Source organism: Helianthus annuus, chromosome 2 (assembly GCF_002127325.2).
Source record: "Helianthus annuus cultivar XRQ/B chromosome 2, HanXRQr2.0-SUNRISE, whole genome shotgun sequence".
In the NCBI taxonomy this organism is placed as follows: domain Eukaryota; kingdom Viridiplantae; phylum Streptophyta; class Magnoliopsida; order Asterales; family Asteraceae; genus Helianthus; species Helianthus annuus.
In genome coordinates, this window is record NC_035434.2 from 29,943,169 (window position 1) to 29,951,747 (window position 8,579).

Consider the following 8,579-nt stretch of genomic DNA (forward strand, 5'->3'; position numbering starts at 1 on the left):
ACAAGAGTTGGAGATACAGTAGAAACTCGATAAATTAATACTCGATTATTTAATAAACTCTCTAAGATAATATTTTTTGCCGGTCCCGACTCGGGGATAGGGTGCTAAATTAATAATTCGCTAAAATTATAAGATAATACATTTTTGATAATTTCTTTAGACCCCATATAAAATATAAATTAATAATTCCTTATATATAGCATATTACATGAATGATTTATGAAGGTTTCTTGAAAAATGACTCAATTGTCTTTTGTTTTTTGTTGAAATCAATTTCCCCTTGAATCTCATCTCTAATTTTCCGTAGCATGGTAAGAACTTCTAGTGTTGTTTTCTCATAGCTCAACAAGAAATTGTTCAATGTGATTGCCGCTTTAATAGCTTCGTTTCGCGAAGAGGGCTCCATTGTAGAACTTTCATCATCTTCTTCATCGATATCATCTTTATTAATTCCAATAACGCTTTCAATAATTTCTTCATCAGTCAACAACTGTGCAACTACATTTTCTTCTGGGTGAGTCAGAACATCTTCGGCATCCATTGCATTGCGATAACCCAACTCTTTGATCAAATTCTGGAGTTCTTGAGTGCTTTCACCACCTTCATCTGAGTTCTCAAAAGTCATGTTATCTGTTGATCGAAGTTTACAATGACGAAAGCAGTTCGCAATTGTATTTGCACGAACATCCATAGTCCATGCTGAAATTGCAAGATTCATTGCATCTAATACATTTATTTTTGCTGGATTTGGAACCCCTAATTCATAACCCTCCAAAAGACTTCTATAAAATCGACGACGATAATGCATCTTAAAAGCTCGTATGATCCCCAGGTCACAAGTTTGAATTTTTGAAGTTGTGTTTGGTGGCAAAAAAAATAATTCAACATTTCGTAATCCTTCAATAATTTTTGGATGAGCAGGGCAATTATCCACAATCAAGAGAATTTTTCTTCCAACCATTTTTTTATCAAGTTGGCGAACATATTCTTCAAATAACACACCAGTCATCCAAGCTCGTTTGTTAGCACGGTACTCACAGTTCAGACTGTTCAAGTTTACATTCTTGAAGCACCTTGGTTTAGCATATTTCCCAATAATCCATAAAGGAAGTTTTTCCGAACCATCCTCATTACAGCAAATAGCAACAGTTAGTCTTTCCTTGTCTTGTTTTTTCCCTTCAAGTTGCATTGTTGCAAGGGAATGATCCGGTTGAAGTCTAAAAAACAAACCTGTTTAAGATCAAAACATGTAAATAATTACATCACTAAAGTACAAAATATAAAATAAAATAATAAAAAAACAAACCTGTTTCATCCATATTAAAGATGTCTTTCATTTCAAACTGATCAACTTTGTCTCTTATGGATTTTAATTTGTCCTCCATGCCCTCCATTTCAACAGATCCACTCTCTCCAAAACGCCGGAAATTTTTAATTCCATATCTTGCGCTGAACTTTCCAAGCGAACCAATAGAAAAAGTAAAGCCTGGAGTATCCACTGGATACATATCTTTCATGAACTTTTTCGCCTTCTCGATGATTAGTTCACCTGCCATATTCACATGTTCTTGATATTGAAGAATCCATTCATAGAGAGATTTTTCTAGGTCAGGAAATTTTGCCGGTTTGTGTCGCTTAACATCGCCTCTTTCGGGAGCAAGTGAGAGATACTCTAAAGACCGCTTAACTGTATTCAATATTGTCGCTTGACTCACCTGCAAACCATAGTTACTATGAACCCATTCTTGCAATTGCTTTTGAGTGAGACTTGGATTATCCTTGTTGTGCTTGCATAATGCTCTTCGAATCTCGTCTGTCATTGTTGTTTTTTTTCACACCTTTAAGATGGGAAGCCATGTTGTGTGTATGATTTGTTTGTGTTAACCTATTTTGATCTTGTATTTATATAGAAAATATTTTAATGTCCATAAGGTGATACATTGAACACAAGAAGCATAATAAGGTGGGAGATTGAAGGTTTCTTTCAAGTTGGGCCGTTCATTTGATATACATGCATTGTATACAATAATTAAGTGGAAGCTTGAAAGGTGTTTGTAAACTAAGTATTCTACTATAAATTAATAAAATATTAATTAATATATAAATTAATAATTATTAATTTATCGATTAATTAATAACTCTTTTAATTAATAAATTTTGGTGGTCCCAAGTGTATTATTTTATAGAGTTTCTACTGTAGAAAAGATTGAAATTGAAAGAATTAGAAGACTCTTACAAAGTTATTCTTGTTCTGATTATATAATTGACCGAATTTATCTAACTGTTGCAGGTCTTGAAGCATTTCAAGATGAAAAGCCAAAGAAGAAGGATACTAGTAAGAAACAGAGTGTTAGTTATAACAAGTGTCCGCCTCCGATTTGGGATGGATACTCTCCTTGAAAACCGAATGAGGAGCAAGTCAAAAAGGCTGTCAATATAAAGTTAAAATCCGAAACAACTGATGATTTACCAGAAAACATTGACATCACGTTCACATCGTCTGACACTGATCATGAGTCTGAGTTAATAAAAAAGGTGGTCGATCAGGTGTTGGAAACAGACAAGGAGTCGGAGTCAATGTCTGAGTCTGAAAGTCCGGGATCATCATCAGTTGACAGTAAAAAGTTGTCGGTTAAACGGATCTACAATAAAGAATTTCTTTTATCAAAATCTAATTTGAAGGATGAAACGTTCGAAGTTGCATACACTTTGAATGATTCTGACAAATTATATTCTGATAAAGAATTTCCAAAAAAAAGTGTTCAAACTGAAAAGATCAAAAAGGTTTTCAAATTAACAGAAATTAATATTTCTGAAATAAAAGATGTAAATCTTAATGCAAAACCTAAAAAATACACTTCAAGAGTTCAACAATCGTTAAACAAGAAAAAAGGTTACAGTTCTGATTCTGGTTTTCAAAAGAAACCAAATCATAATGGTAATTTCAAAAAGAAAGGGTTAGGTTTTATTCCATCTGAAAATTATAAACATGAAAAAACTTCTAAAACAAATACAAAATTTGTTCCAGGGACAAGTTGTGAAGAGGAATCAAAAAGCTCATTCTGGAAGCAATCAAACAGAGAATTCCTTGCCAAGAAGCAAGAGAAAGTGAAGAATGGAGCTTATCAAAGAAAGGAAACAAGAACCTGTTACAAATGCAATGAAGTTGGTCACATTGCATGGAACTGTTCTCAAGCAATAAAAACAAAACAGGAAGTTTCTAAAAAACTCAAAGAAAAAGTTGTTGAGAAAAATGAACCACCAACTGACAAATTTAAAATTTTTGAAAATTCAACATATGAAGTTGGTGAGTGTTCAAAGACAAGTTTTTATAAAAAGAGAGCTAAGCATGACAATCAAATGTGGGTTGTTAAGAAGTTTGTTAAAAAATTTGGTGATGAATCTGATTCCACAAAGTCAGAGGAGCTACAAGTTGAGGTTAAAAAAGAAAACTCAGTGCCTCCAATAGATGATGTTAATTTTCCACCATTGAGGGCTGAGAATTTTAAATCAAAAGTTGGTAAGGTTGAGATCTCGAATCAATTCTATTCTGAGAAGAAAGAATTTGATGTTGAGAAAGTGTTTAATGGAAATGTTAAAAAGATTGTTGGAAAAATGGTCGAGGGAAAGGCTAAAGGGGTAAAAGATTTTTATGAAACAAAGAAAGCAACTTATTACCCAAGCGAAGTTGAGGAGGAAACATCCAAGTTTGGTCAGGCTTGGATGGCAGTTTTTCACAAGTAAAATCCTGACTTGCCGGAACTCGCAGGTTGGTAATTGGGGAGTAGGATTCGGCATCTTTCTTGAGAAATTCACAAGTTGGTAACTGTGATATTTCGATTCTTCAGTAGTTAATCAGGGACATTAAGTTGTACATGATTTTCTACAAATGGTATTTTTGTGATATTGTCATATGTTTTTCAAATGGTACAGAGGTTAGTGAATTTACAAGTGGTTGAAAACAATATGATGAGTTTTCCCCTACAAGTGGTAAAATCAACGAAACTTATTTTCCGGAAAAACCATTTTGATTAAAATAAACTTAAGTGTTTTGAAATCATAATGGGAGAATAGTTTGTTGTAAGGGGGAGTTCTGATTGTTTATGCCAAGTGGATGGCGAATTGAAGCAATTCACAACAGTTGTTGTCAGTGGGAGTTCTGATTGTTTACGTCAAGTGGATGGCGAATTGAAGCAATTCACATCAGTTTGTCATTTTATTTGTACAGGTTATTGCGTTCATTTTCAAATTTTCCTTGAAAATCAAAAATTGAAACATATTTTTTATTTTAGGGGGAGTAAAAAATTTAGAAATTTTGAAAAATCTTAAAACATGATAAAATCTAAAAAAAATCCAAAATCATTAAAAACACATTTTTGATTTTTTCAAAAAAAAACTAGTCTGAGTTTTTGTTTTGTAAAAGAGGAAATGATAGTACATCAGTGGACTATCACAACATGCTAAAGAAATATAAAGAAAAATGTTTTTAAACGAGTCTCACTGATGATGTGCCAGTAGACTTCGCACGACTAGTAGATTGAATTTGAGATATAAACCTAAATATCAATACTTACTTATCTTGTGGGGAACATCTCTCGGATATCTGGGTAACCCCCGAAATCTTGATTCTGAGATACTAGGTCTTTATGCTGTTTGATATCTGGGGTATTATACCTAGTCTTCTGATGTTGCGGAAGCAATGGCCTAGACTTCGTATAATACTTTACGCGCTTTAAAAAGCTTACCCTCTGCATAAAAATTGAAAAATATCGAAAGATATGAATCAATTGCAGTTGAAGAAAAGATTCCCTAAAGGGAACACACCAAAAGTCGAGCCTTCATCTCTTTGACTGAAGGGAAGTTCATACCTGAGCTCTCAAGGTCTCGCATTAACCCAGATACAGATATCAAATTGGTATACTCACCTGTAAGACTGAATCTAGGGAATTTTGATACTGGAGTATATTCAGATGTGGAACACGCGAATAAGTTTAAGTCCTTAAAACACAAATTCGTATCTCGAATCGATTGAAACTTGTGTAGAGGTTTAAGTGGACAACAATACTGACAATCTAAGTGAATTTGTTTAAAACTTAAAGTCTAAAAAGGTCAACGGTGTTAGTGATAAGCCTCAATAACTGATATGATCCTCTTACACAAACTCACAAAATATTGTCTGTAAATATTTCTTTATTGCATTTTAACATACTGCTTTTCATTAAACAAAAGCCCAAAAAGATTGTGTTTTTAGCATAAAATTTTGAAAAATCAAAAAGATTTTATTTCATCTTATTTTCGGCAACTGATGTTGAAAAGTTGTTTTTCAAAATTCCGAGTGCTAAACATGATGAATAACAAGTTTGGGAGAGTTTGTTTGAAATGAGAAATGATATTGAAATGATTAAATGGTTCATTAATTTGAAACAAAATTTGTGTGTTTTAAATACAAGTGGTTTATTTGAGAAATGTTAAACGATATCTACAAGTGGATTCTAAAATTGTTAAATTTTAAAATTTGTGAAATTTACTTTTGGGTAGAGTATATGCAGGTAAAAAACTTTAAAAGAGCTAAGTTTCGACTCTAGAGGATTTCCGCATAAGCATATGTAGATTAGAGCCAGATTTCTGATTCTGTTGCTACGGAGAGCCAGGAGACGTTACTGAACATGTGAAAGCCTGTAGATAGAAAATTCCAGACTGTGATCCAAGCTTATCGAAAGGGGGAGTCTAAAGTCGTAAGAGCCAGATACAGATCTTGGAATAGCGCTCGAGATATAAGCTGCTAATGCTGAAGAGTTTAAAGAATCAAGATATCTGATCAAGAAAATTAGAGAGAGGATAGAGCCAGATTGAGATTCTGATAAGAAGAAGAGAGAGATTGATGAGGATGCTTACAGAGAAAGACATTTTGGAGAGAGTGAGAAGACTGATCAAGACTGAAGACTCGACACACTGAAGACTCGTCATCATCCAAGGGGGAGTTTGTTGGTGCATATGTCAGTTGACTTCGTCTTGTATCGAGTCATGTAATAGAATAGACAGACCAAGACGTGTTGTACGAGAAAAACGGGAAACAGTCCAGAAGCAGTCACCTTGCACGAACTGACCAGTTCGTACGAACTGGACTAGTTCATGCGGACTCGGCCAGGTCGTGCGACATGGGCTAGGTCGTGCGACCTGGGCCAGCTCGTATGGGTTGTTTGGTGCTGACTGGGATCTAGCACAGACACATGTTGCAAACATGATGTCTGGCCTTGATGCTGTTAGGTACAAAAGAGACCCAATCATGCTTCTATATAAGGTTTGATCAACCAGTTCATCTTTTTCTTCAGACATGACAAACTTTGTGGTTGCCATGGGTGTACTACATGGTTTACAATCATTCATATCAAATTTTGTTAAAAGATCTTTTACATATTTGCTTTGATGAATGAAAATTCCATTTTGCAATTGCTTAACTTGGAGACCAAGAAAGCATTGGAGTTCACCCATAGCACTCATTTCAAACTCTGTTGTCATGAGTTGTCTAAACTCTTCACACATTGAGTTACATGTGCTTCCAAAAATGATGTCATCCACATAAATTGGGACAATCATCAAATCTTTTCCTCTCCATTTTATAAACAAGGTTTTATCAATTTTACCTCTTGTGAAACCAATAGGGATTACAAAAATGGAAAGAGTTTCATACCAGGCACTTGGTGCTTGTTTCAATGCATACAAAGCTTTGTTTAACTTGTAGACATGGTCTGGATAAAAAGGATCCTCAAAACCAGGAGGTTGACAAGCATATATCTTTTCTTGAATTTTGTCACACCCCGATTTCCACGTGTCTCACCGGTGGGCCCGGTGGGGGATTACCGTGACGGAGTTGGCAACAATATAGTCAACCACACAATTATATGAATGCACAGCGGAAGCATAAAGATAAATATATTTCAACATTTAATGTAATATCAAAGTATCACCATTGTTGAAATAAAATCCACAGGGGATCATAATAAGATAAAAATAATTGTTCAACAGACGTAGGCATCTTAAGCTTGCGAGACTCTTTATTGATGCTAAGGAGAGATATCCAGCCAATTACGCTTAGTACCTGCATTTAGTATTTTTGGGAAAATACGTCAGTTTACACTGGTAAATACATTCAACTGACACTTTGGTAAAATGTTTAATAAAATTGATTTGAATGCACAAGGCACAAACTTTTTATAACTTGGGATAATTTATAATTAAATCTTGTAAAGAATTACATGTTTACTATGCGTTCGGTCGCCCGGGTCGCGCCGGGTTAAAGTTTAATAAACACACCACATAGCATAAAACCGTGGTGGGAAAGCCAACGGCTATACCTTTATAATTATGGACATAATGCCGGGTGTACGCCTACACCCGGATGTCAAGGTCGTGGCCATTTCGTAAAATGCTACCAAGGATATCTGGGACATGGTCATTAAGCTCCCAAAGGCGTAAAGCCAACAAAACAAATTTTTAAACGGGTCACATTGATAATACCCAACTACTAATGAGTTGGGGTCAATTGCCCGACCAAGCGGTATTTTAAATACCGTAACCCAAGCCCGTATAACGGAAAATAAGTTAAAAGTATTTACCTTTGCAAGTATAAATCCTTAATCGAATAAATTGCTAATAGCTTTTACTGGTCTCCTATTCTGGAACGAAGGTTTAAAATAACCTATTAGAATCCTAACGGGTCTTTAATTTAGCCGTAGCTTAGACCGGTCAGTTTCAAAGGATAGTTATGGTTTAATCGCGTGAAAGGCGAAAACCGAGAATGGAATGTGATTTGGACCCAACAAGTTTGAAGACTTGTTTTATATGGGTATAATAACCACACTCTGGATTTTGGGGTCAAAACAATATGGTTTGACCCGTTTCGGCTAGTTTATGTAAACTAGTTACATAAGCCGAACCGTGCACGCAAAAGGCGTAACGGGTAACCGTAAGAGTCCTACACTTGTTTCCTAAGTCAATATGCTTTAAAGAGGTTGTGGCACCAGTAGGATACCTTCCATAATGCCCGTAACGAGTTTAAGTTCATATTATCCCCCGTAGGGGTATTTCGGTCTTTTTATAGATTATAAAAGAGGTTTCTGAATTCTACAGGAAATCTGAGTTTTCCGAACAATTTATAAAGTTCAAAATACTCTATTTATTATTTAAAATCAGTAGCAACTGGAATCGGGTCAAAAGACCTTGTAGAACTCAAGTTATGGCCGAAAAGGTATATTCGGTAATTACCGAACCGATGCCATAACCGCAGTTTATGAGCAGGCTAAAAATAATTAAAAATCTTTAAAATCCCAAAATATTATTTTACATTAGTGTGTAAAAGGTTTGGTGTCGAAATCTGGGTTTAGATAGGCGTTATGCTAATTGCGCTGTTTAATTACTAAAGTTTCCGTAATTTGCGCTATTTAGCATAACTCCTATTCTGGACTTCGGATTGACGTGAAATTTCAGGGACATGTTTAGAATTCAGTAACTAAGGTTATGGTCCTTTCAAATGTCCGAAATTCTCGTTTTAAATTGAAAAGGGCGTTACGGTCAACTTT

The 8,579-nt window shown here is 34.9% G+C and overlaps 1 pseudogene; it reads right to left on the minus strand.

Moving 5' to 3' along the window:
* Positions 1-238: 238 nt before the first annotated feature.
* Positions 239-1,860, minus strand: LOC110938415 (annotated as a pseudogene).
* Between the last annotated feature and the right edge of the window lie 6,719 nt (positions 1,861-8,579).